Here is a 17,217-nt window from a genome sequence, read left to right as displayed (position 1 = left end):
TGAATTGAGGTTTATTCTGGAAGAAGAATTTGTATTCTTGAAGACTTTATAAAGAATTATATCTATCGAAATAATTCTAATTGAGAAATGTTGTGGTAAATTAAAGTTAATTAAATTATTGAAACTTTCTTTTGCACGAAGATATTGTCAACCGAAACATCCATTATGATTCAACCTAAGTTGAATAAAGAGTTATTGATTATCAACATACGTTAATGAACTGTTTGAAGTGTGTTCTAGTGAAAGAGTGTACAGAGGTATTTTGTGTTTTCATATGGTTAAAGCTGCATGAAAAGAGTTATGTGGCATATTTGATGATTATAGGGGTTTAAAATGTTTAATGTCAGTGAAAAATCCAAAGTCATGTGTGAATTTAAAATGTACTGTGTGGAAGCAAATCATTAATCTACTTTCTGATAAGATTTTCAGGGACGAAAATCCCTAAAAGGGGGAAGAGTTATAACAGCCCGATTTTGGGACTAGTCGAAACAGTGGTTTTCGGACCAAAAATCTGATGAGAAAAAAAATTATTTTTATTATATTTTTATGGTCTACTATTTCATGGAATGATTTTGTGAAAATTTCCTTCGAAAATTTTGACATTTGGGCATTCAATTTAGTGAAAAGGACTAAATTGTAAAAAGTGCAAAAGTTGAGTTTTACATGTTAAAAGTGTCCAATTGTTATGAAATTTTAAATTAGAGGTCTTTAAATGGAAATTAGACCATTGGTTAACTTGTTGGACAAAAATGGACATGAGATAAGTGAAATAGGATATTTTTAAATTGGGGGCATTTTGGTCATTTAGTAATTAAAAGAATTAAAAAGGCCAAAATAGACAAAAATTTGTCCATCTTCAAGCCTTGGCCGAATTTCACAAGGGGGAGCCATAGTTAGGTTTTTCAAGCTTCCAAGCTCTATAGTAAGTGATTCCAAGCCCCGTTTTTAATGTTCTTTATATTTTTAGAGTCCCGGTAACTTGATTTAGCTTATTCTAGCAATAATTTAACCTAGGGTTTATATTTGGAAAAATATCCATACGTAAGCAATGAATGCTTAGTAAGCTCGTATAAACTTTAGTCATATCAATCCATTTCTAATATGGAATCTATACATATCAAGAATAATCTTATACCAATGCAACAAGATTTATGAAACCATATCCAATAAATCACAAAGTGAATAAATCCACAACATCACATATATCATCCTTAACAAAGTAGAATTTTATAAAACTTTAAACCCTTTCAACTTTTCTTAATTTCATTTGCATTTCATTACTTTCCATTGTATTTACTTTCTTTAGCTTAAATAACAATCTCAATTCAACTCATCATTCCCTTTTTCATCATTTTACACTTCAAGTATGAACTTACTATTTCATTACCTTTACACACTCGTTTCATATGCATAACACACAAGACATAAGCATATCATCAACCATAGCCACAAGCTACTGCATTTAAACACAGTTCTTTTGAAATTAACCACATGATAAACCATTTCATAAGAAATTACATAATTTAAACCTTACCACTCTTTCATGATCACAAACATATTTCCATTTGGGCACTTACCATTTGGGCACTTATATAAGTAAGTATAATACAATCCAACCAATAGCTTGGCCAAAGCCTAAGCATTCACACCAAACATGCTAGTAATATATGCATAAGACATAGGCAATTTACTCATGGATGATCACAACATTTAAGCATTTAACATATGAATATATCATCCATCTCAACTTACATTTATCCATGTATCACCAATCCAATGCAATTCATATGTGAACATATCTTAGTTCTTATCGAACCCTTACCATTTTCTTTCAAATCATGTCCATTGAACCATTTAGAATACCGTTGGATACCCGGGATAGCTCACACATTTTGTGCTAGCTCATGTAACATATGAATATATCATCCATCTCAACTTACATTTATCCATATATCACCCATCCAATGCAATTCATATATGAACATATATTAGTTCATATCGAACTCTTACCATTTGCTTTCAAATCATGTCCAATAAACCATTTCGAATACCGTTGGATACCCAGGATAGCTCACACATAGTGTGCTAGCTCATATAACTGTAATCCGTCAATTCCTATACATGTATGCTCACACGAGCTGTGAATCAGAATGCTCACATGAGCTATGAATCAAAGCACTCACACAAGTTGTGAAAATGGGCCTGCCCACACGAGCTATGGATCAATATGCAGCTACACGATGCTACTCACATGAGCTGTGGAGTTTCTGCAACACATGACGGACCTCAGCCATCGGTAGGACATTTAAGAACAGCACTCGAATCATGTAAACTCTAATGACATGTCATTTGTATCATACGAATTCCTAAGGTTCAAACGAGGCTCAATAGTCAACATAACATCGTTGGATATGCAACAGATTAATAATACCACTCCATGATACATATATATTTTAAAACAAAACATATAATTGCAATATAATTACATGACAAATTGCATACTAACACATATATATTGATTTAATCATAATATAATCACATAAAAACATTTAATTTAATCAAAAATTTATAAAATACAATTCATATGAACTTATTTGGCTAACTTGCAGAAATACCAAAGTTTAGGGGCATTTTGGTACTTTTTTATTATCCTCGATTTTTCCACTTGAACTTGATTTAAATTACTAATTTCATTTGATTTATTAATTTAGATAGTAAAAAAATGTATTTCATGCAATTTGGTCATTTTGACATTTTTACAAAATTGCCCCTAAAGTTTGACTTTTATTAAATTTAGTCCCTGAGCCTAAAATATGTAAATTAACCATTTTTACCAAAAATTGAGCCTAGCCGAATACTTATGGCATAAAAAATAGCCCAATCATGCAAAAATTTCACATCAAATCCTTGTACTTTTACTATTTTAACAATTTAGTCCCTAATCAAAAAATTTATCAAAAAAATGACTTAATAAAATATTTTTAAATAACAACTAATATCTCAAATTCATAATTTGACATCTAAAATCACAAGGTTCTTCAATGGCAACATTCAAAATCTTTAACAGTATCAAAGTCGAAGGTACGGGCTAACTCGACCTAGTTACAACGATCTCAAAAACATAAAAATTTAAAGAAACGAGTGAAAAATGGCTTACCAATTTGGCTTTTCAAATTACTGAAACTCCAAGGTTAACAATGGCTTCTTTCTCCCTTAATAATCAGTGAAGAAAAAAATGTAAAAGATGAATAAACAATTTGGTTTTATTTATTTTAATTTAATTATCAAATTACCATTTTAACATTGGTTAATAATTAAATAAAACATCAAATTCATGTCCATTATTGTCCACTAACACCTTGAATGGTCTAATACAATTTATGTCCCTTTTCCTTTATTCAACTAACCATTTAATCACTCAAATCAAATAGTGATCAAATTTTACATCTTTTACAAGTTAGTCCTTTTTAATTAATTAACTATCGAAAAGTTGAAATTTTTTAACAAAAATTTAATACCACCTTAATGACACTTCATAAATATTTATAGAAATATTTTGATACGAGCTCAGTTGTGGATGTCTCGAGTTGTATGTGTTGCCCAATCGAGAATTCGAGTAAGAGTTTGCTTATTCCGAGTTTGGTTTAGAATTGTAGTAAAATAGGCTACTGTAACAAATAAGATAGGCTTCAAACGAAGCGTGCGAAATAGGTGAGGAAATGGATAGCTAAATTCGGCTAAGGCCAAAGAAAGAACCAACAATAAAGGAAATTGTTGACCCGAATCTTAACAAGACACTTAGATGATTTTGGTTTGGAAGTTGATAGTTAAAACTTGACCCGCTATCAAAGATGATAGGAACCAGAGCCACACCAGCAAGGTGATAAGTTCAGTTAACAAAGGAAAGAATTAATGCCACAAGATAGATTGATAAGTCAATTCAGTCCCGAGAGAGAACAAGGAGAATTGGATAATCTCACAAGTTTAAGTCTTAACATAAAATTGGCAAAAAGTCCCTCCAACATGCTGATTACAACATATTTATAGTAAAAGAGAAGCCTAGCTGTATGGTCACTAATAACCAGCTTAAATGAGCTAATTAATAAGCTGAAATATCTTAATAACTAAGCTCAATCCTTTTGAAATGTTCTAGGCCTTGGAAACGGTAATGGGCAGTAGCTTAAAGTCCCAATTCAGCTGAATAAATGAGCTGATTTCTTATGATGGAAGAGTTCAACATTTGAACAGCCAATGACTTCAATTCTCTTCATTAAATCAGCATTGAGAAGCCTAATGAACAGCAGCAGCATTTAGTGGCATCTTGGGCACACAAATAGCTCCTAAGTGTGAACTTGTGGAGACAATCGGTCACAAGGTGTGAAAAGTCAATTTTTAATAGCCATCAAATGTGAAAAGAATATGTGAACTGAATAGCCATGTGTGAACACTCCCTTGTCCATTGCAATGCACGAACAGGCCCTTAGAGAAGAGGAATGAGCTGTCAAATTAATTGGTGTATTATGCTCCCTTTAATACCGTCCATGCACCAGGCTGATTCCAGTTGAATGGACACCTACAAACAGCCATTAAAATTCGGTCAAGACACCTTTAATGAGCTTAATTAAGTTGTCTTAGCTTAGGACACTTTAAATAGCTGTTAAGACTAAAACAAATTAAATGAGCTAAAGACAACTTAAATTGTTGTAGTAATTTAGACAAATTAAATAACTTAGACCTATTAATGCCGAAAGTACTTAGACAAATTAAATGGCTTAAAAACACATTTAACACTTAACTAAATTAATTAAATACTTAAAAAAATTAACTAAAATTTATTTAAGCATCTAAGTTCTATTGCAGCAACTAAAATGCATGAAATTAAAATAAACTCAAGACGAGCAAACGGGCTCATTAAGCTGGAAACGAGCTGAATTGAGCTCAACGAGCTGGAATCGAACTAATTCAATGATCAAAGGACTGCAAACGACGCTTAAGGAGCTGGACCAAGGGTATTTCTGGGGCGTGATCATATCATATTTACAACTCGATTAATAGAAACGAGGTCCCGATACCTCATTTTCTAACACCACTTGACCTTAGAGTCTTACCACTTGAACTTAATAAATCGCTTATATAACATAACTTATCAAATCAAAAACCTTTTTACAATCATATTTGACTGGTAATATTAAATGATAATATTTACGAACTTACTCGTCGAATTTAGTGGCCCTAAAACTACTTTTTCCAATATCACTGAAAAAACGAGCTGTTACATAGGGCGAAGAAGTAGGAAAGATCAAAGGTGCGCCCCATGGCTATGCTCCACAAAAAATATGCGTCGGTTTTACCGACGACACCGATGCTCTCCCTTAGACCGGTCAAAAAATAAGCCAAGATGGCATAAATATAGCGTAAGGCTAGCAGTAGGGAAGTCGCCTTCGATTGACTCGCATCATAGGGCGTCGTGCTCATAGTAAGGTCTACCCACCATAAAGAAAGTGAGTAGTGGATGTGTCGGTATAAAGTTAGGAACCCCTCGGCACCCATGAACTCCTCAGTGTAGAGTCCTAATACAGCTTCAAACTCTGGGACGCTCATATGACACGTCGTGCCGCCGAGTCGAAAAGTAACAGTGTTCGACTCATCGTGTGTCGACATCACTTGTAATAGGAATTTCGAACAAAACTCGAGAGTAAGCTCCGAGTATGTGGGTTCAACAATGGAGAAAAACTGGTCCCAAGAGTTGTGGCAATTAGTGTGCAGATTCAATCAGCTAGTTGGACCTACTCTAAAGCTGCCCAATCAATACAACGGCCTAATCCAAACAGTCGTTGTCGGAGGAGTTGATATAGGTCCTCTTAAGGACCTTGTGGAATTCGTAAAAACGGATGGCGAGAATCGTCAGAAGCTCCCGACAAAGAGGTCGCTACCGGAGTCTTTTGCTTTTTCAAAGCGGGGACGGTGACCTTAGATTTTCCGCATGTGTTCATCATGGTGTACCTAAGGAAGATAAAACAGCTTAATATGAGAAAAACATTACAATAAGCATCACCAATTACGCAAGTAGAAAAGCAAATAGATTAGACAAGTTAAAATGCATCGACAACGGATAATCACAGTACGAAATCCAAAATAAAATACCAATATAGCCAGATACTACTCCTAAGATAACAAGAGGAATAAAAAACTAAGCGGAATAAAACCATAATAAGAAGAACAAATTAAACTAAGCACAATATTAACATTAAACTGAAAAATGATAACATTAATAACAAACTAGCAATAACAATAATAATAAGAAATATAATTAATAAGGGTCCGTTTGTTTACATGTAAAAGGTTTTACGGAAAATGTTTTCTGCATTTTCCTCTGTTTGTTTCACAGAGAACAGCTTGGTCAACGGAAAATGACTTACAGGTCAACAGAAAATAAGCATTTTTCCTTGTAAAATGACTTACCCTTTTGAAAAGCGTAAGTCATTTTCCGGAAAAGAGCTTCTCAATAGATAATTTTACTTTTATATAAAAATCAACTTAAATCAAGTTTAATTTTATTATATTGATAATAAATTTTATTTTTTTTAAAAAATATTTAAAATATTAATATAAAATATTATATTTTTTAATATTATTAAACATACGTATTTAATTATTTATATTTAGTCATATAATAAATTATTAATATAATTAATATAATTTATTAGTTTTAATAAATTATTTAATATTTAAATTTTATTTTAATAGTAAATTTTAAAAAAAATAATTTTAAATAATATTATTCAGATATTATTAAAAATATCGATATTAATATTTTAATACTAAATATTTATTACAATTATAAATATATTAATAATAAATGTTTTGTAGTATAAATGTTAAAATATGTCATAAGTCTATATACTCTTCACAGATTTGCAATTTAGTTTCTGTACTTTTATTTTCAAGAATTTAGTCCCTCTACTTTTCAGATTTGAAAATCAAGTCTAACTGCTGACATTGTTGATTTTTTTTGTCAATTTTGTTAAAGTTGCATTTTTAAATAAAAAATACTCAGTTGGTAGTCATGTAACTAAAATATAATCGTTGTAATGAACCTAAATTTAACAAAATATTTTTATTATATGCAAAAACAATGTAAAATATAAAATTATAGATATAAAATAAACTCAATTAAACAATGAAAAAATAAAAAATCTCAAATATATGTTTGATTAATTGAAAACGACTTTTATGAAATATTTTTAAAGAACTTGCCAAACAAAAGAAAATATTTTACACAGATTAATCCAAACACCAGAAAATATTAGCTTTTCCAAAAAAGTAAGTCATTTTCCAGAAATAATTTTCCAGAAGCCATTTTCAGTGAAACAAATGGAGCATAAATGTAAAAAGTAATAAAAATAATAATTCAAAAGAAAATAAAAAAAAACAAGAATTAACAACATAAGAACAGAAAAACATATAACTAAAACAAATAATAATAACAAACAAGAATAATAATAAATATAAAAAGAAGAAATAAATAAATAAAAAGAGGGAAGGGGTTAACAGTGGGGAATCAACGAGCGACGGTGGCAAACAGCGGTGACGAGGTCGATGGGCGGGAAAGACACAACGAAGAAGGAAGGGCGTTTGATGGGGGAGGAAGGGAAAGGGTGAAAAGAAAGGAGGAGAAAGAAGGGGGAAAGTTAAAGGTGGTCCGATGAGAGGAGAAAGGGAAAAATCGGGGTTTATGCCGAAGGGTTTTTGCTCGTCGATGAGGGAAGAAGAAAGAGGAAAGGGGAGAGAGTGAGATGGGGTGTGAGAGATGGGGAGGGTTAGGGTGACAGGGTACAAGGAGGGAGGGTGGAGGGAAGAAAAGGGAAATGGAAAGGGAAAAGGAAAGAGGGGCTATTGGCTTGAACGGAGGAGGGGAGAGCGTGGAGGCGACGAAGTGGTTGTACGACGACGATAGCCAGAAAGGGGGGTCTACGTAGGTAGAGTGGTGGTGTGGAAAAGGAGAGAGGGAGGAAAAAGACAAAACAAAATGAAAAGGAATTAGGGTTTTGGGTTAAAAAGGGTGACACAATTGTGTAGAGGCCCGTGTTGGGCCACACGGTCGTGTCACCCACCCATGTGGCACTCCTTCAAGCCGTGTCCGATTTAAAACTCTAACCCTAGTCTTTACACGGCCTCGAACACCCCCGTGTGTCTAGGTCGTGTGGCACATACGGTCATGTGTCAGGCCATGTGTGCTATGCCTTCGCTTCTCCCACGCCCGTGTGAGAGGTTGTGGTCTCACACATGCTTCTGTGTCCTGGCCGTGTCTCGCTCATGGTCATGCCTCTTGCCCATGTAACTCATTGACTTGAAATTAAAATTGAAAAAAATAGCTCCAGTACTCACACAGCTTAGGACATGCCAATTTTTCCAGGCCGTGTAAACCATCTTAAGCTGTGTAACCTTCGAAATTTGGAAAAATTAAGTTCCAGGACTCACATTGCCAAGGACACGCCTGTGTGTCTAGGCTGTGTTACCTACACAGCCATGTCTTCCTACCGTGTAACTCACTGTCAATTCCCCTATTGTGCACACAGCCCAGGACACGACCATGTGTCCAGGCCATGTGGGTTAAATATATTATTTTATTTAATTTAATTCTAAATTAGCATGCAATAAAATTAAAAGAATTAGCAAAAGTTAAACACTCGAGTTGCTTCCCGAGAAGCGCTTATTTAGAGTCTAAGCTCGAGTTACCTTATATTCGTGCAGTCACAGTGGTTTGCAGAGCCGAAGCTCCTCTTTCTCATTATCAATTATTCTACCAAGATAAGGTTTGAGTCAAGTATTGTTTACCTAAATGTGCCAAACTAAGAATGAGATACCTCGACTGTACCGTATAGGAAGATATTCAGTACCGTAAAATGGGTTTGATCCGTTTGCATCAAGCTTCGAAAGGGCAATTCATGGATCTCTTTTGTCCAGTAGTGCTTTATCCCTAACCTTAAATTGGTTTGTTCCATTCACATGCTCCTCATGGCATCATTTTGGCTCTTCATCGTGTTTTTTCGGTTTCTCCTTAACATGTGTTTGCCATTCATCTAATTCATCTCTTTACACCATTCGTTCTTTATAAGTTGTTCTATTTCTGCCACTTTGACTAAAACATGGCTCCATCATGTTTTCACGAGGAATTTCCTGGAAAAAAGGTTGAGCCACATGGTTACTAACATTCACAAAACATTTAAAATCTTCTCAATACCCAGAGACTCACACAGAATCACATGCTTGTAGAATAATCTTTTCGTCACCTACACGAAACACAAGTTCACCCGTACCAACATTGATAATAGTCCTAGCAGTTGCTAAAAATGGGCGACCTAAAATCAAATGTACCTCACTATCCTCATCTATATCTAAAACAATAAAATCAATGAGGAATAAGAATTTATCAATTTTTACAAGCACATCCTTAATAATACCCCTAGGATATCTAATGGCTCTATCTGCTAGTTGAATACTCATCCTAGTTTGTTTAGGTTTCCCAAAACCTAGTTGTTTAAACATTTTATAGGGCATAACATTAATACTAGCCCCTAAATCAGCCAAAGCATTATCGATACTTAAACTACCAATTAGGCAAGGAATAGTAAAACTTCCTGGATCTTTTAGTTTGTTGGGTAGTTTATTTTGTAAAATGGCCGAGCAGACTGCATTGAACTCCACAGTCAACAAGTTGTCTAAAATTCTTTTGTTTTCCAACAGCTCCATTAGAAATTTGACGTAATTTGGCATATGCGAAAGAGCTTCAACAAATGGCAAGTTAATATGTATTTTTTTAAGAGCTTGAGAAATTTACCAAATCGTTCATTTGTGTGGTCTCTCTTTGACGCGTCAGGATATGACACTCAAGGTGTATATTCTTTGACAGACGGCTTTTGCTCTTTCTTTTCTTCCTCAACCTTATCATTGTTCACCACTATTTCTTGCATCTGTTCTTGTTTAGATTCAAATAACCCTTGCACGTTTCGAACAGTAATTGTGTGAAGCTTCTCTCTAGGGTTAGGTTCATAGTACTAGGAAAGCTACCTTGTGGTCATTTTGAAATTATCTTAGCAAGCTATCCTATTTGGTTTTTGAGATGCTTGCTAATTTTTCAGTGCTACCTTAGTGTTTTGAAAATAAGTTTCTAACACCGATATAAACTTTGTCAACATCTCCTCAAAGTTTGGCCTTTTCTCTTACTGATAAGGTTGTTAGAAGCCTGGAGGTGGTTGTGATCTTTGATTTCCTTAACCAACCCAAAAAAAATTACAATGGTTCCTCCAATCTGCATTATAGTTATTACTATAAGGTTTATTTTGAGACCTAGAATTATTACCCATATAATTGACTTGCTTGTTTTCTGTGCTAGGACCGAAGGGTAAACATTTTGGATGATTCATTCTACCTTCATTTATATTGCAGTGCGTCATCGGATGTTCTTGCAAAGAAATATATAAACCATCAATTTTCTTATTTAATAATTCTACCTAGTTTGATAACATGGTGACTGGATCTAAATTAAAGACACTGACGGCCTTTATCGAATTTGTCATCATTTCTTGCCACTAATAATTATTCAGTGCCATATCCTCTATAAACTCATAAGCCACTTCTGGTGTTTTATTGTTAAGCGTTCCACTGACTGCTGCATCGATTATTTGCCTAGTTGAGAGATTCAAACCATTCTAGAAGGTTTGAACTTGCAACCATAAGGGGGTAACCCATGATGAGGGCACCTTCTCAATAAGTCTTTATACATCTCTCATGCATCATATAGCATCTCTAAATTGAACTGAACAAAGGAAAAGATATCATTCCTCAACTTGGTTGTTTTAACTGGTGGGAAGTATTTCAGCAGAAATTTCTCGATCATTTGAGCCCATGTAGTGAACCTTATGGTAAAGAGTTTAACCACTGTTTAGCTTTGTTCCTTAATGAGAATGGGAACAACTGTAAACGAATGGCGTCATCAGTGGCATCATTCATTTTGAAAGTGTTGCAAATTTCTAGGAAATTTGTCAAATGAGTATTTGGATCTTCGTCTTGCAAACCATCAAACTGAACATACTGTTGTACCATCTTAATAGTGTTCAAATTTAGTTCAAATTTATTTGTAGCAATGGTGGGTCACACAATACTCGATTTAGCCTCAGTTAGAGTGGGGTTGGCATAATCGTACATAGTACGAGGAACAGAAGCTGCAACAACTGTAGGAGGTACCTGAATATTCTGATTATCACCCATCTCCTCAGTAATAATGTTGTCCTCTTATTCATCTACTATATTCTATCTACTCTACCTTGCTTCTCTATGATTTTTGTGAGTTGTATTTTCAATTTTGCTGTCAAAAAGTAACGGTCCCGACGAATTTCTTCTAGTCATAAACCAAAAGAACCTGCCAAAAGCAAATGAAAAGAAAAAAAATTAGAATGTAAAAATTAAACTAAAAAATATAAAAATAAAATAAAATAAAAGGCTAAATTTATAAAAACAAATTGTTCCTAATATTTTAGTCCCCAACAATGGCACCAAAAACTTGATGTGTCTCACGTGACTAACTAAAAATACGACGAAGGCAAGTGCACCTATTGATAGATAGTATAGCTATGGTGAGTAGAGATATTATATCCACGAGGACTAAAAGTATTAGTAATTATCGTTTTCTTATTATTTAGCAGACAAATTGGAGTGATATGTTTTAAACTAAATTTATTAAACTAATTTAATTAAGAACTCAATAAAGAATGAATAAGGAAAATAATCGAAAGATAACCAATGGGAAAGACAATACCCAGGAAAGAATCCACCTAGACTTCACCTATTATTATAAATCTGAATTAAACGATTTATTCACTTGGTATCTTGATCCGTAGAAATCCCTAAATCATGCTAATATCTTTTTTGAGAATAAGAGCAATTGACTCTAAGATGATTACTTGAAATCTCTTTCTAATTAAAACCCCTATCATCACATTAACTCGATCTATGGATTCCCTTATTAGATTTGACTCTAATCCGGTAGATTTATATCGTCCTATTTCTAGGATTCTCTGATGGCCCCTATATCTCTTCTTCTATTTGGTATTTAGACTTTAGAATGCTCAAAAAGCCTAAAAATTGCGTTCTTCCAAATGTTTGGGAAGCAGGTTGCAAAATTGACATGGGCTGGCACATGGCCTTGTATCCAGCCTGCGTGGCTCCTGAAATCTGCTCCTTTTCTCTGATTTTCACTCGTTTTTCACTCATTTTACTCCCAAATGCTCACCTAAGTATAAGAACATGAATTAAAAGGATTAGGAGCGTCTAATTCACCAATTTGTATAAATCATAAAACGTATTAAGAATGGGATTAAAATATATTAGTTTTATCATTTATCATAACAATTTAGCCATTTTAAATATTAGTGGCCGGTTGATTGCTTTTAAACTTGATGATAATGTTTATTGTATTATATTGTGAAGTTAATAATAAGTAAAATGTGTTAACAATTAAAAGAAAAAGACACCAAAAACATCATTCATCATCTTTTACACCTCAAAAATTGATTCTTAGAAAGGAGAATACCTAAGCTCACGTCTAAGTTTCGCTCTTCAATTGGTAAGTCGATTTTTATCTGTTTTTTGTAATTTTTATATTTTTGGAATCCCGGGAGCTTGATTTAGCTAGCACAAGGATTAATGTGTAAGAAATTAAAAGATTTTAAAAGTTTGCAATGATGATTTTTGAAGATTTTGGTGTTAAATGATTGCATGTTAAGCTCAATTATTAAGTGGGACTAATTTGTAAAGTGGATTTTGTCAGTTTTGAGTCTAAGGACTAAAATGTAAAATGTGTTAAATTTGATGTGAAATTTCATAAAAATATATTTCTATAGAGTTAGAGAAGGATGAAATTGAAATTTTTTTTAAAAATAAAACTTAAATGTGAAAGTTATGGTGATTTCAGTTTAAGGACTAAATTGAATAAAATGTAAAAATTTAGAGAAATGTTGTAAAATGAAATTAATAGGTCATATGCATATATATGATTGTGGTAATGCATTTTAGATTGATAAATTAAACTTAATTATTATATGATCAAGGGTTGAATTGTACAAAGGAAATTTGAGGAAAACTAAAAATTACAGAATAGTCCCTACTATCAAATTCACTAGTTGGTTGTCTTAGGTAAGGTCATAGAGTATTGAAATGTGTTTATATGTATTCATAGTGGCTAAATTGTGTATATACAATTATATATTGTTAAATTTTAAATTTTACAAGGTTTATAATTTAGTACTAAATGTGATAAATGAAAAGATCTAATTGAAAGTTTGAATACTTGTAAAACATGATTCACGTGGATTTGGAATGAGTGTGATTTGATTATGGCATGTGTACTAAAAACATGGAAGTGCCCCTGTATTATAAACGTTATGAATCATGTATAAATGCCTGTTTGAACGTAGTAAATGATTAGGATATGATTGGCATGCTAATAGGGTCAGAATACGTGCTTGTACGGGTTTGCACTTTGATGCCTATATGTTTACACTTCGGTGTCCCTGTTCACACTTTGGTTTCCCTGTTATCACTACGGTGTTCCCTGGGATGGTGTAGTTACCTGAGTATACGAATTACTTTTGCTATAGTTCATCAGGCTAATTAAAGCTATGAATAATTGATAAATGATTTAATGGTACATGTTGAATTTATGTGAACAAACTAGATTGAATAACATGGTAAACATTGAATTACTTGGTGAATCGACATTATGAAGAACTCGCTTGTTTCTTGTGAAATGTTATGTCAGGTTAATGATATTATGTTAATTATTTAATTACATTTGCTTGGTTGAGGTAAGTTTGTATATAGTCTAACTATGAACTTACTAAGCTTACATAAAGCTTACTTTATTTCATTTCATGTTTTTCTGTAGTTTTCATTCTGCAGAACAGGTCTATTAGATCAAATGTAACACCCCTTATTCGATACCGTTGCCGGAGTCAAGCACGAGGCATTACTTAGCTTATCTTACTAATTCGGAGCATAAAAATTTACTTTGAAAATTAATTTCACTATTTACAGCAAATCTGTCCAATCACGCAACAGCTACTAAATTGATTATAACTCGAGCTACGGGACTCAAAATTTAATTTCGTAAATTTTCCCTAAAACTAGACTCATATATCTTCCTACCATAAAATTTTTAGAATTTTTGGCTTAGCCAATTAGTACAGTTTATTAGTTAAAGTCTCCCCTGTTTCACCATTCGACTGTTCTGACCTCTTGTTACTAAAAATAAATTTTCTCATCATAGGATTTTCATATGGTGTTCCCACTTGTTCCTACAGAAAATAGAACTATAACTCATAACCATTTTTGTAGAATTTTTAATGATTTTCTAAACTCAGAACAGGGGACTCCAAAAACGGATCTGACCCTGTCTCACTAAAATTCACATATCTTAAAATATAAAATTTCTTTTGCTAAACCATTATTTTTCCATGAAAATAGACTCAACAAGATTTAATTCCATATATCATTCACCCTCTAATTCATTTTATACCATCCTAGGTGATTTTTCAAAGTCACGTCACTATGCTACCTGAATTCTGTTTCTCTACAAAATTTTACCCATTTCATGATTTCCATGCATAATTTATTACCTAGACTCTTATAACAACAAACACCTTCATACTTAGCCATTTTTAATAATCATTCATCATCAAATACTTACACCTCATTCTTTAGCAAAATCATAATTACAAACATGCAAAATAACTAAATCCCTATACATGCCATAACTCAAATGAGTTTCATCATAAAATACCAAGCAGTTGTGGTTGATAGTGTGGACGATCTCCGACTTCTTTAGGATCCTTGAAGTAGCCTTGCAATACTATAAGAGAAAGAGCATAAAAGAAGTAAGCATAAAGCTTAGTAAGTTTACTAGCAAATAAATAACAACATTAAACACAAATAATTAAACTCAAGTGTCTATATCTCTAGTTTACTCTTTAGATAATCTCATTCTAGTTCTCTTGCTTGTTTTCTTAGTATACTTGTATGCATAGCTTACTCTTCTCTTACTGCATCATTGAATATCAATTGATAATATAATAAGTTCTTAACTCCTATAACTTACCTGAGCTTGCCATTTATGTTTTTAACTGAACTTTCCTGAACATGATTCGTTTATTAGCCCGTTGAGTTACATTGGAACAATAAGGATACTCGGGTCTCTTCTGGTAAAAAAATGCCAAAGCCATGTCCCAGACATGGTCTTACATGGGATGTTCTCATGTCGGTGCCCATGCCATGTCCCAGACATGGTCTTACGGGGGATCTCTCATCTCGGTGCCAACGCCATGTCCCAGACATGGTCTTACATGGGACCTCTCATCTCGGTGCCCATGCCATGTCCCAGACATGGTCTTACAGGAGACCTCTCATGATATCAAGGATGCCAATGCTATGTCCCAGATATGGTCTTACATGGGATCTCTTTACCCAAATGTCATGACATTTGTATCCAGTACTTTCCTTATGTATCAACGGGACTTTTTAATATTAATTCTTTATCATTTTATACTTGAATAAACATCAAATAAATTCATGGAATAAATTCATAGTTGCTGGAAAATAGCAGCATTAATAATAATTATTGAAATATTGTATTTATTTACCGTAAACTTACCTCGGTACCAAATATAGCCCAATTCACCAACTTAGTCTTCAACTTTATTCCTCCCTTTGTCTAACCTCGAGTTTCGTTATTCTTGATCTAAAATAGCAAATTTAACTTATTTAATACTCACATTCATCAAAACAACCCTCGACTCTAACTTTGTCAAAATTATGATTTTTCCCCTAAACTTTTACATAATTACATATTTTGCCCCAAGGCTCGGAAATTAAATTTCATCTCATATTCTTATGTTTTATGACATGCTGAACATTTTTGTCTTCTATGACATTATCAAATTCTCACTCTAAAACTTACTTATGTACATTAGGGATTTTTACCGATTATGTCAACTTACTCGTTTTCGCTTAAAATCAGCTAGCAAAAGTTGTTTAACATAATTTATAGCTTCAAATTCTATCATAAAACATCAAAATAAACACTTTTCACCTATAGGTATTTTTCCAAATATAAACCCTAGGTTAAATTATTGCTAGAATAAGCTAAATTAAGCTACCGGGACTCTAAAAACGTAAAAAAAAACATTAAAAACAGGGCTTGGGATCACTTACTATGGAGCTTGGAAGCTTGAAAACCCTAACTATGGCTTCCCCCCTTTGATGATTTCATCCAAATGAAGAAGATGAGCACAATTTGCCATCTTTTTCCCTTTTAATTCATTTTAATTACTAGATTACCAAATTGCCCCTAACTTAAAAATTTTCTATTTCACTTATTTCATGCTCATTTTTGTCTAACAACTTAACCACTGGTCTAATTATCATATAAGGACCTCCAATTTAAAGTTTCATAACAATTGGACACATCTAACATGTAGAACTCAACTTTTTCACTTTTTACAATTTAGTCCTTTTGACTAAATTGAGTGCCCAAACGTCGAAATTTTCGAACGAAATTTTCACGAAATCATTTTGTGGAATTTTAGACCATAAAATATAAGAAAAATATTTTTTTTCCTCATCGAATTTGTGGTTACGAAACCACTATTCTGACAACCTTAAATTTGGGACATGACATCAACTCTAGAGCTCACACTATCAAGCTTCAGTCTCAGTAGATCTTAAAATCATTTTTATTTTGCTTATGTGGCATGTATATAGGTTGACTTGGGATCATGTATTTTGAATTTAAGCAATGAAGTTGTAAAGTTTGGTAATAGTTATTATTTAATGTTGGTTTAAAATTTTATATGGTCTATTTGGTTGGAATGAATGGTATATGTATGTTTAGTTGATATGTGCATAGTTTTGAATCATGAAAGATTATGAGAATAGTGATGCTTGGATAAAAGGTTAAGACATGTTTGATAAATAATATTTGCTAGGTTTAAGACCTATTTGGTCAAGATTAATAAGTGTTAAAGTGAATTTTGACATGATTAAGGGTGAGCATTGGCATGTTTAATGAGACAAGGATGTACAATTGTATTGTACGTATATATGCATGATGAAATTTTATGAAATGGAGCATCCTGGTATCAATTTTGTAATACCCCGAAAATT

The 17,217-nt window shown here is 33.0% G+C and overlaps 1 non-coding gene across 1 annotated transcript; it reads left to right on the top strand.

Moving 5' to 3' along the window:
• Positions 1–10,745: 10,745 nt before the first annotated feature.
• Positions 10,746–10,852, top strand: LOC121219689 (small nucleolar RNA R71). The gene has a single exon (XR_005916580.1). It is a non-coding gene; the product is annotated as a small nucleolar RNA R71 (small nucleolar RNA).
• The last annotated feature ends 6,365 nt before the right edge of the window (positions 10,853–17,217 follow it).

This window comes from Gossypium hirsutum, chromosome D07 (assembly GCF_007990345.1).
Source record: "Gossypium hirsutum isolate 1008001.06 chromosome D07, Gossypium_hirsutum_v2.1, whole genome shotgun sequence".
NCBI lineage: Eukaryota > Viridiplantae > Streptophyta > Magnoliopsida > Malvales > Malvaceae > Gossypium > Gossypium hirsutum.
Note: the sequence above shows the minus strand (reverse complement) of the source record. Positions and strands in the feature narration are given on the sequence as shown.